At 35.9% G+C, this 20473-nt stretch overlaps 1 long non-coding RNA gene across 2 annotated transcripts; it reads left to right on the plus strand.

Moving 5' to 3' along the window:
* The first annotated feature begins 1384 nt into the window (after positions 1–1384).
* LOC141379862 (uncharacterized) lies at positions 1385–20473 on the plus strand. 2 transcript variants are annotated; one of them, XR_012396775.1, is made up of 5 exons: positions 1385–1547; positions 6442–6607; positions 12892–13155; positions 16076–16190; positions 19930–20473. It is a non-coding gene; the product is annotated as an uncharacterized lncRNA (long non-coding RNA). The 2 variants fall into 2 exon arrangements; XR_012396774.1 differs by lacking the exon at positions 19930–20473 and having other exon boundaries at positions 16076–16584.

Consider the following 20473-nt stretch of genomic DNA (forward strand, 5'->3'; position numbering starts at 1 on the left):
TTAGACCAAAACTAACCCGGTCTAAACTCCGGTGCAGAGTTGTGCCTCGCTTACACACTGCTTAATACGCACAAGAGAGCAATAGGCAAATATCTTTACATATGAAAAAATTTAAATATTAAGGATAAATATAGGATATAATAAGAATATATATAGGATATAAATATAAAGGATTAAAATATTACAAAACATATTATTTTCTAGCCTACATAAATATGAAAAATTACTGCTTTTATGCCTTCTTCATCTCGGGACGTTTTTTTAGTTCATTCATAACAACTTGCTTTTGTATAATGTTATTATTATTAGCAGTATTATTTATTATATCCATATGTATATTTGTTTTATTAAAAACAAGCTTAAATTTGCCAACCTGTCAGGTTTTGGACCATATGGGGCACAGCATGTATTTTAGGATATAACTCAGGTTTTTGAGCACATTTTGTTATTATTATTCATTTATTCGTTTGCTGGAAATTAGAACTGAATTTAGAAATAGTTTTGAAACGAATATTTGCGCTTAACAAACAAAATTATTTATTTATAGACTAATTGATATCTGTGCGTAAAGGTTTCCCTATTCAAGAGCGAATGTGAAAGTAGTTGCATTATCTCTCATTCTCACGCAGTAGATGCTCTGTTTAACAGTTTTCTGTAAAAAAAACTGTCAACTGTTAACTGTTTGCTTGTAAAATGCTAATTTTTTCCACTTAGACTTACTTTGCGTCCTGTAAATAGCGAATGCGCTTATGGCGCGAGGCAGCTGACTCTTAATGGGAACGGGAGATGAGACTCTAATTGGTTTATTCTAAAAAACACACCTATAACTCATTCAGAAAATAAACTCAACCCTTTTAGACCATGCGCCATGGCGCAAGGCAGATTTCCCGTCCTTAAATTAGCAAAAACGCATCCTGACACGCCCTGAAAGCGTTTGCACCCTGCGTTTTGCGCTCTGCGAATGGACCGTCAAAATAGAGCCCAATGTCTTCGTACATATCAGAAGGCGAAAGCTCCACCCAATGGTGATGATCTCTCCCTCATTAGCATAGACAGCCCTAAGTGAGAAGCAGTCGTCAGCTTTTGAGCCACTTCTTATGATATTTTCATTTTTTCCATCAAGATAATGTTAGTTCTGTTTTGAATCTGCCGCTATGCTGATGCACAGGGATTTGTAGCTTCGCCCTCATTTTAAAAGAAAGCTGAAAGCACAATCTCAATTTAATTTAAACAACCAAAATACAACAAAGGCTCATTCTGAAAGTACAGCTCTATATACATTTCTGGAGGTTGAAATTATGTGACTAGAAGTACGTATGGCTGCATTTAGTTTTTAAAACGAATGCTACGGGGTGGTATGATATCGTTCCTTTTCTCACTTACCAGTTGGCCGCTTACCTCCGTATGGACAGCTTTTCAGCTTTACATATGGACAGTTATCAGTTTGTCTGGTAGCTTGACATGTGCATCAGCAGACTTGAGACGTAGAGTGGAGTTGACTGCAACAACAGGCTTCGAGTTTGGTGAAGAACAGTTCCAAAAAGCAGGTATGACAAAAACTTAACCTAAAAAATAAAATAAACAAATAAATACCAGGTTGAGAATGTAGTAAAAATCAGGGGCTTTTCTATTTCTGGATTGCTTTTTAAACACTATTGGTTGGGTTTATTGAGGGGGGAGGGTGGGGGATTGGTCGGTTGGTCAGTCAGAAAGTTAGTCATGAATGGCACTCACAAGAGAAATTTGAGATCTGATCTGAAAAGCGTTCACTGCCGCCTCTGGTGAATTTGCGAAAACAAAAACGCAGCTCCTGGGATGTACTTTGCTCTCTCCAGAAATGTATATTGGGGTATGTAATCAGATTAAGCCTGGCTTGCCAAAATGGCACAATTTGAATCCAAGCCTAAAAAGGGGCATTTTCAAAGAGCTCTAAAAACTATTTATAGGGTATTTAGAGCTGGAAATTCACAATCACCTGACATCAATGTCTTATTCTACATTTTGTTAAAAAAAAAAAATGACATAATAGGTCTTTAGCACTGTGTACAAATATTCACCACATTTTGCTTTAGGATACACACACACGGCATCCACAGCAGGATACACACATGCAGCAAAGAACAAAAGAGCACCTTTGAGCAAAAAAATATGTACACGCTGTCATCTGTTTGCATGTAGGCCTATAGCATGATAAATAATTAACTGCAATTGAAGCTTTCGTAAGGTTAAAAATGAAGCACACAAGTTGTATATAGTACCAGGGTACGATAACGCATTTTACATTTAACAGTTTCGTAATATTTCACATTTTCTTCCTATGTAACACCTCAGCAGATCTGGCCTTGTTTGTTCTGCCGGAGGCTTTCTCACTTTCTGCTGCTATTCTCTCTAAGGACGTGGCTAAGGGTTTTATCCATTTTAAGGAAAAAATTATGCGATACGAGGGGTGTAAAGTCTTGCATTTTAGCTGCAATAGGGGAATATCTTGTGGGTAGAAAGCAATTTAAGTGACAATGAAATATTAAAGAATGCGCATTTAGCTTTCCCCCTTTAATACTTTGTCTTATTAATTAAGAGGGTTCCCAGGCTTCTTAACAGCGCAGTCTTAATTACCTCCAGCCACATTAAAAAGGGTCTGCTAGTAAAGCAAGCCATCTTCCATCAAAATGGAAATGTAAATTTTTTTTTTTAAATTGGTAGATTTAAACTCAATGACACAAGTAGAAGCAATTGCAAGCAAATTAAAATCAGTTTTTGGTTTAGGTAGCTTTTATCAGACTGTGCAGTACAGAGCACACTTATAACCAATTATGTTGGATTTCATGTTTTATGGGGACTTTTCATAGATGTAATGATTTTTATACTGTACTAACAGTATATTCTGTCCTTTTACCTTAACCATACCCCTAAACCCAACCTTCACAGAACATTTCCTGCAGCTTTACAGTTTTAAAAACACCACTTAATGTATGTTTTATGAATTTTTTTCCTCATGGGGACCAAAAAAGTGTTACAACAGGGTTAAGAAATATTATTGCTGTTACTATGCTTGATAGACAAAACTAATTTATCATATGTTGTTGTAAATAGGTTTTGATCTCAACTTAATTAAATTAGAACAGCTAATGCTATATTTCAAATCCTGACTTTTCATAAGAATCAGTATATTCAATATAAATCAATAAATCAATGGTGTCATAATTTACATGATTTGCTCAGGCAATATATTGTTTTAAACTGCTACAAATGTCAATAAAAGTCACTTTGTTAATTTTTTAATTTTGTTAGTTAAATTTTTTAATTTGTTAATTTAATTCGTGTTGGTACAGAGATGATGGTTACATAATGCAATTTGAAAGTGTATATAAATGGAAAACACATCCATGAATCACACAACATGGGAAGAAATGCACCTATTTTTACCATGATACATGTTACAACTAATTAAAGACAAAATATGATGTGAAAGGTCTTTTTTTACTGTAGATTGTCAATTTAAACGCAACTACCCACCCAATAAATGCTTTTCACCATTTCACCATATACCCTTTCTTAAATCCCTATTTCCACATTGAAAAGTGCAGGGAACTTTATAAAGAGGTCATCCAGGTCAATAATATTTCCTGCCATGGCCAATAGATACTTCTCTTTATTGGCTTTTCCTTCACTGTTTGTCCAGCTCCATATGTCTGGCTCATAGGATCTCCTCTCGCTTCCATCCATCATTTAGTCGGTCTAGTCAATTTTGCCGACCCTATCCGATACAGCCAGACCAGACACTCTCTTAGAGTCAATCTCTCTCACACAGAAGAAAAAGTCAGATATTTTGTTTCTTACATTTAATTAGTCGAGTACTGCGTCACAAAGCATCACTGCAAAAGACGATGAATAAGAGTGAATAAGAATGTAATATATCTTTTAATAGTCTAGCTGAAGTTTTAACATGTCTTAATTAAGCTTCAGCTGTTCAACAGAAATCAATTGTATCATGATGTCTTTAGGTTACTGAATAAATAAAAAAATGGCTTCCATTATTCTTTTATAATTGGTATTTAAATGTTAGGTTTTTCTGAAGGCCTATCTCTTTTTATGAGGATGTTAAATGTGTCCTCAATATGAATATGTACAGTATGAATAGAATATTTTTTTTCTTTGCAAATATGATATGTATAGTAAATACCTATGAGAGAAAACCTGGAGAATTCTTCATGACTTACAAAGACAGTAAGTCCACACAATCCACACCATACATATTTATCTTTAGCATTGCATTTAGAATGCACTGAAAGAGAACAATTCTATTTCAATGCAAATTGAAGCTCCTCTTAAAGATGGGTTTATGGAAAATTACAAAAGGACAGTCTATGCTTTAGCGACACTGCGTCTTACAAATGTCTAGGGATGTTTGCATATTTTAAATCCTTGTTATTGTTGAGCTGAAATAGGTATTTTAATCCAGAGAGGAGAGGAATACAAACAGAAGCTGAAAACGAGGCTCTTGTGTGCTGTGAAGCAGTTATCTGAAATGAATGGCTTCTTCATTTTTTGCAGTATTGTCCAATATAGATCAGCAAGACTCAGTTTCGTCCTCTTACCTCTGCAGTGTCTGGCAGTTCTTATATTTTGGTATCAAGGTGACCCAAACTAGCCCAAGTTGATATATCAGTCTGAAAAATTGAAAACTATAGTTTGTAGCTGAAAGTGTGGTCCTTGGTGAGTTTTTGCACAGACTGATCATTTTGCTTCAGAAAATCTCACTATATTGACAGGAGCTGCAGTCAGGGATATTGCTAGACAAAAAGCTCTACTAAGGCATGGGCCCCCCAACAATAAAAAATTGTTTACCCTTATATAAATTGCTATACTGAATATAATAAATAGTATAAAAGTATACTATTATTGCACAATTGTTATTCTATATAAACAACATAAGCCAATGTAAAGACACAACTGGAGTGATATGCTAGGATCTTCTGAGAAATCTTTTGCGTGAATATTAATTTCATATGACAATTCTAGAAACCCAAATAACTATCTATAAAGAATTTTCTTTTGCTGAGACCTGACATGATGGCATGGAATTAATGTTATTAAGTCTAACCTCCCTGACTCATCTTCCCTCCTTTCTGTTTCGTCTTACACAAGCCATGTTTAGTCAAAATAAGATTATCGTCATATTACTTAAACATTAGTTTTGCTGACTTCTCAGCATAAAAGGCTGTTACCCTGGTTTCACAATGCATGAGCGGCGCATATTTTTTCAGCGTGCATATAAACAACCGTGATTGCAGGGGTTATTAATTCTGTTTTGCCTCATCTTATGAGTTACCGTACTACAGTTTTAGCTAAAAAAATCTTTAGGGTGTAAATTAACAGCAAAAATTATTATTATTTTTTTTTGGGTGATCATTGTACATTGCAGTATCTGAAACAACTTTACAAACTCATCTTGATCAAATCAGTTCACAGTGATTTGTTTTTAGATTTTCACTAAAACATGGTTTGATAGCAACATTACAGTTCATTGAAGCCTGTGCGTGTGCATTGTAAAGAGTTACTTAACTTAAAAATGTGAGTCAAACCAATGCAATTAAAGCGACAAGTTGACTTTTCTTAAAATTGAAAAATATTGTTTGTTATTTTGTAACAACATAAATTAATAAAATGTGAAGCGGGGACGCTGACAAAGGAGTGCAAATCCAAACACAAGTATTATTAACAGGATGGTCAGGCAGGCAACGGCCAACACAGGACCAAACAGCTTCATACAGGTAATCCAGCAGTCGTTGTCGATGAACAAGCAAAAATTTAAACCGGAGAAAGGCACGATAAACAAGGACCAAGGCTAGAAATAGATTACATAAAACACAACAAGAATCATAGAACAAGGCCATACATAGAAACAAAACAAACAAATAACACTCAGAAATGTGTGTGAGCAAACATGGTGTATAAATAACCTGTGTAATAAGACCTTGAGCAGCTTCAGCTGTGAATGTGTGCACAATCAGAAAAGATTAGGAACCGGTGTGTGTGCACAGTGCATGCTTTGATTGTAGTCCATTTGGTGGCAGAGTTGTAGTCTAGTTTTATTTTGGAAAATACTCTTCAATAAGAGGGCAGCATGGTGGCTCAGTGGTTAGCATTGTCATCATTCAATCATTTTCTTTTCGGCTTACTCCCTTTATTAATCTGGGAATCTCTGGGAATCATCCATACACACTCATTCACACTCATACACTACGGACAATTAAGCCTACCCAATTCACCTGTGCCGCATGTTTTTGGACTGTGGGGGAAACCAGAGTACCTGGAGATAGTGTGTGCATGTGTGCACGCTTTAATGAGTTAATTATATAATATTTCCTTACAAATATTATCCTTAGAACACCATTTTATTTTTATAAATATGTTTCGGTGGGTTTCACCTTTAATTGACAGGACAGAAGAGAATATAAACAGGAAGGAATGGGGAGCAGAAAGAGTGGAAGGATCAGCATAGGACCTCAAGGCAGGAATTGAACTCAGGTCGCCATGAATACCGGAGTGCCATGTGTCGGCGTATTAACCACTACACCATTGGCCAACTTAAAATGCCATCTTTAAGGTAAACAATTTTTAAGGTAAATATTCAAATGACTTTAGTCAAATGACTATTTTCTTAGAGAGGATTTAGTTTTATTTATTTCTTACTGAGAGGGCTGGGAAATTTGCTTGAATGTGACTTTGAGCAGCCCTGCACTGGCATCTTTCCTCTTCCTTTTGTGAAAGCAAAGGCATTTAGTTTTTGTTAAAAACTGGTGGAAAGGATATGCCTTCATGCTTGCGTGTTTAGCTGTACAGATGGTCTGAATATTAATGCAGTAGTGGTGGTGGGGGAGCACAAACCCGTCCTTTATTGACCTATTTGGATCTCATACTCCTCATCTTTGGCCTAAGAAAGAGGAAAAAGGAAGAAGAATGACTGCTAGGCTGAATTCCCTGCATGAAGGACCACCCCATGTGCAGGCAGCACGCAAACTATAAAGTGGTATAAAACATTTTTTACTTGGTTTGGTAGGATAAAGGTCTCGTTTCTAAATGCACGGCTGAATGAACTCTTGCAAGGCATTTATTACTGTGTTTCATTTTGAGTTAAATGGTCTCACCTAGTCCCAATTGTTAGGCCATAAAAAGAGCAGTTTTTCAAAATGAGTTTTAACTGTCAGCGAATGGCTTTTTAATAAGTGCAGAGTGTGAATTCGCTCTGTAATATTTTAGGTTGAGTGCCCTATATGTTCTTTTTTCATAATATTTTCCAACATTTAGTTATGCTGTTGCAGGTCCGGAAGACGAGCAGAGCTAAAACCGAGCTTGCCGTCTCCACAGGGATTTGATTGAATCAGCGAAATTCCTTTGAATTTGAAATGAACGCAGCAAATCCATCTCATTTTACTGCATTTCTTCCTGTGTGCATCCACAATGTATTTCCACATGACTGTGGTTCATGTTTTGAACATGAAACGAAAGAAAAATGTCTTTGCAAGCAAATTTCAGAGTAGAATGTTGAGAGCGATAGTGAATAGCATAGCAATGAGTGATTAAAGCATGTTAGAGGGTATTGAGGTCAGAAATACAGAGCAAGGAAGAGAATGAAAAAACACACTAATGATAACAACTGCAGCTGAACTTCAATAGATTCAGGCGAACTGAGCAGTCGAGTTATTCGAATATATAATAATGTCTGAATAATGAATGAACGGTCTTGTATCACCTAAGGCGGGTTATTTTGCAATAATAGCCAACTCAATGTATGTTAGCCTTCGCTTGAATTAAGTTAGTGTTTGTAGAATCTTACCTTAATATTAACCAGTAAAGCTTACAAAACAGACAAAGACAAATATGCTGCAACAATGTCAGAATATTAGTTATTTGCTGTAAGTCTCTCTACTTACAATGCATCCGAGAAAGTATTTATAGCGCTTCACCTTTTCCACATTTTTTTATGTTATGTTATGTAAGCCTTATTCCAAAATAGACTAAATTCATTTATTTCCTCAAAATTCTACACACAATACCCCATAATGACAATATCAAAAAAAAAAAGATTTTTCAAATTGTTGCAAATTAATTAAAAAAAAAAAACTGAAAAATCACATGTACATTACTTTTCACAGCCTTTGCTCATGACTTTGGTTATGCACCTTTGGCAGCAATTACAGCCTCAAGTCTTTTTGAATATGATGCCACAAGCTTGGCACACCTGTCTTTGGGAATTTTTTTTCCCATTCCTCTTTGCAGCACCTCTTGAGTTCTATTACGTTAGATGGGAAGCAACGGTGTACAGCCATTTTCAGATCTTTCCAGAGATGTTCAATAGGATTTAGGTCTGGGCTCTGGCAAAGCCACTCAAGAACATTCACCGAGTTGTTGTGAAGCCACTTCATTGATATTTTGGTGGGGTGCTTTGGGTCATTGTCCTACTGGAAGACGAAATGTCACCCCAGTCAAACGCAGGTTTTTATTCAGGATGTCTCTGTACATTGCTGCATTCATCTTTCCCTCTATCCTGACTAGCCTTCCAGTTCCTGTTGCTAAAAAACAGGAATAGTATTAAGCTGGTGATAAGCGGTGCCTGGTTTTCACCAAACGTAACGTCTGGCATTCACTCCATCAGACCAGAGAATTTTGTTTCTTATGGTCTGAGAGTCCTTCGGATGCCTTTTGGCCATTTCCAGATGGGCTGCTATGTGCCCTTTACTAAGGAGTGGCTTCTGTCTGGCCACTCTACCTTACAGGCATGATTGGTGGAATGCTGCACAGATGTTGTCCTTCTGTAAGGCTCTTTTCTGTCCACAGAAGGACACTGGAGCTCAGACAGAGTGACCATCTGGTTATTGATCACCTCCCTGACTAAAGCCCTTCTCTCCCTATCACTCAGCTGAGATGGCCAGCTTCTAGGAAGAGTCCTGGTGGTTCCAAACATCTTCCCCAGCCTTGTGCCTTGAGACAACCCTGTCTCTGAGATCTACAGACAATTCCTTTGTCCTCTTGGTTCGTGGTTTGACATTATACAGACAGTATGCCTTTTCAAATCATGTCAAATGAACTGAATTTACCACAGGTGAACTCCAATTAAGCTGCTAAAGCATCTCAAGAATAATCAGTGGAAACAGAATGTACCTGAGCTCAATTTAGAGCTTCACAACAGGCTGTGAATACTTATGTGATTTTTCAGGTTTTTTATTTTTAATAAATTTGCAACAATTTCAAAAAATCTTTTTTCACATTGTCATTATAGGGTATTGTGTGTAGAATTTTAAGGAAATAAACTTATTTAAGCCATTTTGGAATAAGGCTGTAACCTAAAAAATGTAAAACAAGTGAAGCGCTATGAATACTTTCCAGATGTACGTATGAGATGTAAGATGTTAACAGGCTGGTGTCTAAATACTCTATATTTTAGTGGGCGACATTTTACATTCACCGTGAGCATTATAACAATATCCAGCAACATTATCATTATCAGTCTGTTGTGATTGGTTGTAAATTTACACTATTTATTATAAGTGAAACTACAATATCTGAATGTCAGCACCAGGGCCTTCCACAATCTTCATCAATTGGTCAAACTAGGATAGCAAAATGGTGTTGATTTTACATTTTCAATTTGAGCCCAAGTTCAATGAACTTTATCTTTATCTTGCTTAATCTACTTTTATCAGTCTGTCACTGGCAAACACGATCACTGTATCTGATGCCTCTGTGAAATAAGTTGTCACAGAAAACATGGAAGGTTTAGATAAAAGAGAAGAACTGTCTAATAACCTGGCAGCAATGCGTCCGTGAACCAGCTGTCCTCTGATAAGAAAAACTCAGAGAAAAACATGAAGTAGTGCCAGCCGATCTCACGATTATTCTGCTCTTCATCCACCCTTCCTTGTGGAAGGCAGTCTAGGGAGATACACAGACAAAAAGAGAGGTTTGAAGGACCCAATTTGAGAATCACATCCGAAACAGACTCTTGTTTTCTGATTAAGGTGAGACACTGCAGGCAAAACATTTCAGTTTTTAAATTTTGGGCGTTTTGACTTTTTATATATATTTTTATATAAAAAAATATTTTTTTTTTTCATTTTGAATCTGACTTCATCAAATGTTTAAAATTTTGTACTTGAACTGTTTTCAAATCCCTGCATTATTTAATTAAACAATGCTTCATTAGCACATTCAAACACAGTTATATTTAAAGAACTTTGCATTGCATACCTGTCAACATTGGGATGTGAAAATAAAGGATACGATCAGTAATATTTTTAATATACATTTTTATTATTTACAAAGGATAGAATAAATAGTATACATTAGAAAGAGCTGCAAAATAAATTAGCTAATTAAAATTATTAGCTATTATAAAGAAATTGAATCTAGTTGTCAAATCTCATTAACTTTTTCTTCACTGGATAATTTAACCATTCTGATTAAAGAGCAGCAAATTAATCTCTTATTTTTATTTTTCATTTGATTACAATAAATAACAGAGCTGTCACTTTTAAAATGCAAAGTATTTGATTACTTTCATAATATTTTTATGTTGATTTAAGACAACATTTTAGGTGTTTACTAGAAAACCCACCAGATTGCCATGTTTAGATTATTATTATAGTATTATAATTATGTGTATGTGTTCAAACACACAACCAAAACCCAGAGTGTCCATCTTCGCACCTCTTCAAATTGCATGTAAAGAATCCGTTTGTGAAACGGTGTCTATTTATCACTATCTAGCACGTCTGACAGTCACAAACTGCTACATGAACTTACTGTTTTGAGGATTGCAATGGAGGGGCAATGACACATGTAATAGAAAAGAAGGGAATCCTGCCATTTTTTTTATTCACTAATATTTATATTTAACAATTGACCAATTGTTTAAAGCGTTTTCACGCCTAAATAAAATGAAAGCACAGAACACAATTATATTTAGGAGCAAGGGGCATCCCCTGGCAATTCGGTGGTATGGGCTGCGTATAGGGAGGATCAGCTCTTTAATGTTTATTGCCACCCTTCATAGAAAGCTTGAAAATATGGGAGAAAAACTGGAAAACACCTTTATGGATTTACAGCAGGATAGCTTTGTAAAATGCAGGAGAATCCCATGAAAAACGGGAGGGTTGACTGTTATGGCATTGCAAAAAAAAAAAAAAAAAACCTTCAATCAAAAGAGAAAGTATAATTTTGCAGTTTGTGATAACACTAAGGTTCCATTAGTTAAAGGTATTTGATGTATTAACTCACATGAACAAACTATTAACAATACAATCATTGCAGCAGACCTATTTATTGATTAACATTAATTGATTAGTTCTTAATTTATTAGTTCTTGTTAACTCCCGTTGCATTAAGTAATGTTAACAAGCCCATCTTTAGATTCAAATATTGCATTAGTAAATGTTGAACTATGCTTAATAAATGCTGTACACCTATTATTCATCCTTAGTTCAGTTTAGTAAATACATCAACTGTCATTATGGAATATTATTGTAAATCATGACCCTTTTTAATTATACCCTACTCACCTAGCCATCTCACCTTCTGAAGGTCATTTTGGAAGTAGTACCAAACAATGCGTCTGGGGTGTTATCAGAAAAAAAGAAAGACAGAAAGAAAAGAAAATAAGAGGAAAAACAGACAAGGAGATGGGGAGAGAAAGACTCTCGGAGGTTAATGCGTCTCCGCTGAGTTCTGACACACGACTGCCTCATTTTCTCCCGCGCATTATCTCCTGTCTTCAGAGGCGACAAAGCTAGTAAGCTTCTCTGACAGGCAGCAAAGGTAAGGCCTTTATTTCCTTTCATTGTGAAAAAACAAGGCCACCGAGTGGAAATGGAAATCTGCAAATGTGAATGAGGAGGGCAGCTGCTTTACTGCAGAGCTGACGGACAGCGGTGGCTTCCTTACCAGCGTGTTTGTGTCTAAAAAAGGAGGGAGAGAGAGAGGGAGTGCAGGAGAGTTAAAAGACCCACAGTAAGACTTCAATTAAAATGTTACGCTTCAGAGAAGTACACTGGCTGTATAGCAGGTGTTAGCCTGTGGGTGCGAGACTGAGGCGATCAATCAGTCCGTCAATAAATCAGTGAGGACGCCAAGCAAGTGCTGTGTAAACTCTCCTCATACACTCACTCAGAGACCAGCTGATAAAATGGGGTGAGACATCAGAACAATGAAGATGAATGAGATATGTCATACTGACAAATTTTGTTTAGCTCTCTGATTGCTTTTACTGAAGCTTAAATTTTATAATCTTGAATCAATATTGTTTAGATTTTAGTTTATTATGTAGTTTATTTTAATAATAATAATAATAATAATAATAATAATAATATAATAATGATATACCACATGCAATATTCATTAAATGAAACATGTTATTTTAAAAATAACTCATTTAAAAATGCAAGTAAATTATATTTAGAATTATTATTTGAATATTTATTTGAAATATATATTTTAATTTGATTAAAATAAAATAAAAATCAAATAAATTACCCATATTTTTTATTGTATTTTATTTATTTAATATTTTAATACATAACAATACCATTTTGTTTCCAAAACATGTGTTGCAATGTGGAGAGGGTTTTCTGAGGTAATTATTGCTAGTGTAACCAGATTGCCTCAATGCCCTTGTCTCGTTTTCAGAGATAATGCATTAAATAAGGGCTCTCAGCGTATGAATTGGATCGCTGTTCAGAATGAGGCTTTTAATTTTCCTCTGCACCTCCTATCCCACTCAATTATTCATTGTGTTGTTCTTTACCCATCCCTATGCATTATTTCCTTCTTTGTTTATTTGACTGATCACTGCTCCTCATTTCAAATACATCACTGTTCGTATTTTCCTCCACGCAGGTGCTGATCCCGGAGGGGCTGCTGGGTAAATAGTAAATGCCATCTAAAAATACCCCACCCCCCAGTCCCTCCCCTCACTCCGTCTGACTCAGCTCATCCCTTGGAGTAACCAGCAAAAATGAGCCCCGGTCGGCATTGGAAGAATGACGACTCTGGTACATTACACATTACCGGGGAAAATGTCATGCCTTTTAGATGCTGCTGGCTTTGCCTGATTCTACAAAATGAAGCATACATGGAGTTATTGTTTCTAAAAGCGAAAAGGTATTTCTGCATATTAGAGCAGATATTTTTTATAGACGTGTAAATTAATTTCATTGAGAGACTGTTTTAAGACATGATAAAAATGGGCTAAAAAGAAGGGGTCGGGGGCTGGTTTAGGTAACAAAACAATAAAAAGCTTAAATAAATACCTTAAAAAGCTTAGCTTAAATAGTTTAAATAAAAAATCTGTTTTTTTTTTAAAAAACTGACCAAAAAGTTTGACATCAAATAATAATTTACAGACCACATATAAGTCAGTATAACAATCGTTAATGAAACAAACAAGAAATCAGTAATTTTTACAATAAAACAAATATACAGAATTACCATCTAAAAGACTCTATTTAAGGATCAGAATGCAGCCACAAAATATTAATTAATTGTCATTCTAAGTCTTTATACTTTTTCACTATTCTTCACATACCCAGCATTTAACTACATCTGTCAGCAAGATATTTAATAATATTTGAAAATATCATACAATTTTAACAAGTATGAGTCAGAATGAATATCCCACACACAACATCATAAGATGTTAATAATAGGTTAGATTTAGATCATGACATCAGTTGATAAATTCAGTGTCTAGCCAGCGTCTAAGGACAACGTTATTTTGGTCCAATAACAACATATTTAGTTGATTTTAGGTTGTGTTAAAAAGTGACCAAAATCCAACGTCTGGTAGATGTCTTAGTGGTAACGTCCACAGAATGTCAAGGTGTAACATGAATAAATTTTGATATTTGGTTGATTTTAGGACATTGGACATTGACATCCGCCTAACATTGGGTTCTGACGTCACGTTGTTTTTTTATTTTCAAACAAAATTCAACATACCCACGATGTTTGGGTACATTAGTGTACAACGTCAATATGACATCATGTTGATGTCCTGTGCCTGCAGGGAATGTTGCATTTTACATAAATATATGCTACACTGAATAATTGCACATTCTCCTATAACATTATTTACTATTTCACCTGTATAAAGTTCACAAAAATCATTTAGTAAATTTAACTTGATGTACACCAAAATGGAAATGTATTCCTATTCCAAATATTTATAATAAAACCTGTTCAGCATGCACACAGTTAAAGATGTCCTTTAAGTAAACACATTTCAGAAACTTCTTATAATTTTTAATGGTTAGCATTATGACTTTGATAAGAATAAACTGGCAAAAATTCGTTATAAATTTGAAGTAAGTTCTGTGATACTTTGTTCGTTTTTTTTTTTTTTTTTTTTTTTTTTTTTTGTGGCTCATTTAGGTGTTTTTGATTTGTATTGAACAGCACCAGTGTTTATTTGAAAGTGAAAGTGTCCATTTTTTTTCAGGTGCAGCAGGGTTTGGATGGCAGCATTTATAATTGTTCAAATCAACCGTAACAACAGAGCAGCAAAGTTAGCTTTAATCGATCCAAAGTTTTAACACAACCTAAACATTACATTTTAAAGCTTTTTTTTTTTTTTTTGGTAATTCCTAAATAGTAAAATGCACTCCAATAATATGTAAAGGAAATTTTTGAATTATCTTCCAGCTGATTCAGGATCCCTTTAATTTTCCTCTGCATTTAAGTTTGAATACATATTAGAAATGAATTCCTTCATTCATTTTCCTTCAGCTTAGTCTCTTTATTTATCAAGGGTCGTCGCAGTGGAATAAACCACCAACTTATCTAGCATGTTTTTACACAGCCGATGCACTTCCAGCTGCAACCCAGTACCTGGAAACACCCATACACTTTCACATTCAAACACATACACTACGGCCAATTTAGTTAATTCACTTCACCTATACAGCATGTCTTTGGACTGTGGGGGAAATCAGAAAACCCAGAGAAAACCCACGTGAACACGATGAGAAGATGCAAACTCCACTCAGAAATGCCAAATGACCCATCTGGCACTTGCGCCAGTAATTTTCTTACTGGGAGGCAACAGTGCTTACTATTGAGTCACTGTGTCACCCAATACTAAAAAATCTCATTATTAAATTATTATTATTACACAAAAAATTAGCACCTTTTTACTTTTAGAAATCCATTGAAGTCCATATTATTTTTTTGATTAACTCAAAATATATTGGCAGTAAATGTTTTTCACTGGCAGTTGTGGGAAAATTTTGACCCTGTGTGTGTGTGTGTGTGTGTGTGTGTGTGTGTGTGTGTGTGTGTGTGTGTGTGTGTGTGTGTGTGTGTGTGTGTGTGTGTGTGTGTGTGTGTGTGTGTGTGTGTGTGTGTGCGATTTAGTAAATTAGTATACAAAGGTGGTGGCTGTGGATCAATGCATAAAATTAAACCATTTGCCATTTTTCCAATACTAAGCTAGCCTGTGTCCGAGAGAAGACCCCTGAGCAGCGATAGCTGATCAAAAGCCGCTCGTTCTCCCACAGGCCCCCGAGGGCCCAACCCATAGACCTACAGCCGCATTTCTCATTCAAACCATCTGCACTGAGAAAAGCCTCATGAGACCCACATCAATCATTGATCTACTTTAGTGACTGTAATTCCAATGAATCTGTCCACGGATATGAGTTTACATCAGGCCAGCAACATTAGGGTTTTTCCCGGGACCTATCAATTGTACAAATCCATTTGTGTTATCCATATATAGGCTTGTGCCTTCTGTTGCGCAGTAACTATTTCTGCATCAATACTTTCTGCAGGAAAAGGATTTCTTTGAGACTTTTCCATTCTCCCCTTAGCAGCAGAAGTCCTTGTAACGCAGCAAAGTACACTTGACATTGCACATATTCCTATAACAAGCTCCCAACCCATCATGCATTCACAATGGCGTGTCGTCAATAGAATTATCTGTGCATTTTTAAACACATTCCTCAAAAATGCAAGGAAATTCAATTAAACATTGATCTGTCCCTCCATCTGCAAACTGACTGATCTCATTCTGGTTTGTCTGTAGGCTAAATATTATGAATATGAGGATGCACAAGATAGGAACAGCCAGACTCATGGAGCTTACTGTCAACTGATATCTCTCATCGTGGAACTATATGCCTTGATTTTCACTTGAAGATGTAAGTCTTTAAAAAAATCCACAGTAGATCAATTTTGATTCATGTGTTTGTGTCAGAGCATAGCTTTTGTGCAAGAATCTGTGGCAAGATCAAACACAACTGAGATTCAGGACTATTACTGAGATGTGATTTACCCACAGTTTGCACCAGTGCACATTTTCTAAAGACTTCTAGTGATAAATTCTTTGAGGCTAGCCTTGTTGCATCTATAATTTATAAAAGTGATTTAGTATTCATTGAAAGCATTAAATGCAAATGTCTTCTGTAATTGTTTTAAATATGAGTGAAGTTAATGGTTCAATGTGATTCAGCATGACAGTTTTATATTTTTAAAGGATATACTGTATATGAAATACTTATTCTGACCTGTACTTAATAAAATATAAAAACATTTTTTTGCTTGTTTAAACTACTTATTTAAAATGAGTTGAAACAACACAAACAACTTGTTTATTTTAAATCCACATAAATATGTTAAAAGTAGGTTAACTTAGGGCGTACTCACACTATGCTATCCGAACCGTGCCTAAGCCCGTTTCCCGGATCGTTTGAGAAGTGAGAGTGCTCTGAATCGGGCTCAGGCATGGTTGGAAGAGATGTGCCAGAGCGTGTTTCACTTGTGCCAGAGCCCGAAACTGAAAGCGAGACGTGACTTTTAAGGCATTGTTTCATATGGATTTATTAATCATTCTTACTGTTCAATAAAAAACTGTCGTAGTTTATTAAAGACGCAAACCTCTCACTGCACAACAGCTGCACCTTCAGCAAACCTCCTAAATCCTGCAGCACAAGGACAGTTTTGGCCTGGTTCAAGGCAACTGCACATAGTGTTAGTATGCCCTTAATCAATTTGTGTTGGAACAACATGAATGAATCTTGTGGAACCCTGCATTTTTTTACAGTGCACTGTAAAACGTGATTAATTGGCATTACTTAAAAGATGAGTTAACCAGTTTAGATTTTAGTTGACTTTACTTAAAAAAGGTAAGTAAACCCCTTTACTTTGGCTTTCACCCTGATATATCAGGAGCAGTGGTGAAAAGAGTCCTGAAAAATCATACTTAGGTAAAAGTACTATTACTTGTCTAAAAATGTAGTGGAAGTAGAGTAAAAGTATCTGTTGTAAATATTACTCAAGGACTGAGTAAAAAAAATAGACATTTCAAAAGTACTCATGATTGAGTATGCTGTAAAAATGCTGATGCCTTTACATGTAATTTGTGCTTGTGTGTAAACGTAACATTCTGTAGTGCATTTAGTTATTGCCCAGCAAGCACACAACATCATAAGACATTAGTATTAGGTTAGATTTAGGATGTGATGTAGAGTGACCAAAATTCAATGTCTAGCCAGCGTTATTTAATGTCCAAGTTTGGTTGAATTTAGGTTGTGTTCAAAAGTGACCAAAATCCAACAGTCAAGCCAACATCTTAAACCAACGTCATATTGATGTCAAATACTAACATTTATTTGTCAGGTATGGCAACCAAAATCCAAATAGACGTCAGAGTGGTAATGTCCACACAACATCAAGCTGCATTAGACATTGATATTTGGTTGATTTTAGGTTGGACGTTGGACCCTGACATTGGGTTCTGACGTCAACCTGATTTTCATTTCCAAACAAAATGTAACATCCCTACGACATTGGGGTACAACATGAATCTGACATCATAATGTAGTCTTGTGGCTACTGGCCGTTTCGGTCATCATACAGTAAACATCCGTCATCTTCTCATAATTGACATGAATCTAAACAGTCTTGATTTCGGATATCTACTTAGACACTTTTAATGCTTATAAACAGTTTGCTGCAGTGATAAATTGCCCATGTCTTTGATTGGACAGGAATCACAGGACTGAAGTAAAAATAAAGTAGTGACTGCCGGTTAAAAGAAAGTAGTGAATTTCCTGAGAAAAGCTACTTAATTACAGTAGTTTGAGTATTTGTAATTTTGTTACTTTAGGGGGTCAGGGGTCACCACAGTGGAATGAACCATTTCAGACTTTTAGAACATTTCATATATAGGCAGAAAATTTCTCATTGGAAGCTGCAGGAAAATTTTACCACTGAGTCTCTGTTCTGCTCGTGAGTAAATGAACTGTGCATAATTATAAAAAATTTGTCCAAACAGTTGCAAGTTATAATGGGTTTGCTCACTTTTTAGCTTAAGTCAACTTGTTGCTTATAAACCAATGTGTTTACTCACTTTTTTAACCAAAACAACTCATTGGTTTTTAATAAGTGATCATCTAAAAAAAAAAAAAAAAACTTTTGAGAAAATTAGAAAAACCTAGTGGTTTGGAAGACAGTCTTAAAAATAAAAATAATATACAATATTACAATGACTGAAAAGTACAGATTGAAAATTACAAATGGCTTTTTGAAATATCTGACATATTTTTATTTTTATTTTTGCTCATTCAACAGGATGATGTTTAATCATACAGTACGTTATTTATAAGATTCATCATTCAGTTAATTGTCACAGCTGTAAACAAGATGGCTTTCTTCCTCCACTAAAGGAGTTTGCCCATATAACACACATTAATAAATGCAACACACACATCTCCAAGAAATTATGTTGAATTGATCCAATCAGATGTTTCCAGTTTTGTGTATCATGTTCATGTGCATCTGTTGCCTGTGAATGTGTCAAATCTGATGCTGAGACTATAGAATTTCAGGGGTCAAATTGTAAGATTTTGTCTTCTGCTCTCTCTCCTTTTTTTTTGCTTAACATGCTGCAATACATGCTGTAAAAGGAGGAACTTATAGAAAAGAGTGTGCATATTAGAAAGAAAAGGGTTTTACCTTCTGGTTTTCTTTATTTGCAATGCAAGAACAAGACTGAACATATCGATTCCCAAGCCACATTCTTTTTAAAGTGCTCTGCTTTAGGTAGATTGCGCTGGTCATTATGGAAATGAGCTCCTGCATCTGTATTCTAGAATTTGCACATTGTCCGTAGATCGCCTACAGAAATTTACACTCCCATCAACACTTTTATGGGACTGCAGTCTGCTTATTGTGCCCTGTTTCAATGCTCACGGTTCTAAAATGAACCAGACCTCTCAGTCCAAAAAAGCCAATGCGGTGCCAGTTAGTCAACAAACTGAGGAGTCTAATATGAACCTTCAGCAGTCTCTGTGATGTTGCATTGACCCAATCTCACGACCCAGTCGAGCCAATTTAATTTTGTACTTCAGCCAAACAGGCGATGCAATTGACTTCTTGAGAGTTGCTGAGATACCAGCATCTGGGTATATGAAAAAGGCAGAGAGACTAATGATTTTGGACACCTCATTTACCACCAGTCTGATAAAAAAGAAGAAATGTTGTGTCCACGATCTTTAACTGCAAACAAGTATGATAAAAGCTATCATGGGAAAAATATTAGGATGACCTGCAGGGATGTTGTGATGTGAACATGATTATTATTAATTATAGCAGGCTTTATGCTTAATTTAAATGGTCAAATATAAAATGGAGATACGAAAATGTTATACCATTGCTTTGGATTTGCAAATAAATGAAGCAAAATTTTACCATATAAAAATATGACAATTTGCTGTGACATATTTTTTAAAGTCACCGTGAAATCAGTTCCTTTTTAAACGAAATATTGCAATATTTATTAGAAATGATTTATCAATGCACATTTATTATTTATTTATTGTTAATTCATGTGATCTAGTAATTTTTCCTCAAAATATTTTCCCTTTACTCTTGCAACAGCATCTTCTGATTAGGTGTTCTTTGGTGCTGTCCCGTCTATGATGGGAAATGCTGAAATGGAGATCCAAATAAATCATGTGGAGGACCTGGAGCGTGGAGCTGACAAGGACCCATAGCATGGAGCTGCAGAGGGCCTGGAGCATGGAGCTGCAGAGGGCTTGGAGCGTGGAGCTGCAGAGGGCTTGGAGCGTGGAGCTAAACTAGGTATGGGGGCTCTGTTTCAGCAAGCACTGGTGGGTCAGACAACCTCAGTGGGTCAGGAGGTTCTGGTTCAGAGGGCACTGGTGGTTCAGTCTACCTCAGTGGGTCAGGAGGCTTTAATTGAGCTGACACTGGTGGGTCTTACAACCCCAGCGGGTCAGGATGCTCAGGGTCAGGAGACACTGAAAGTTCAAACAATTGCAGTGGGTCAGGAGGCTTAAGCATGCTTTATACTTCTGCATCAAATGATCAGCGTGACCCACGGCGCATTCAGCACGCGTAGCTGTGCATTCATACTTCTGTGCTGTGTTTCTTTCGCTCTGCAATAAAACTTCCAAAATGC

The sequence above is a fragment of the Danio rerio genome, chromosome 21 (assembly GCF_049306965.1).
Source record: "Danio rerio strain Tuebingen ecotype United States chromosome 21, GRCz12tu, whole genome shotgun sequence".
Lineage (NCBI taxonomy): Eukaryota > Metazoa > Chordata > Actinopteri > Cypriniformes > Danionidae > Danio > Danio rerio.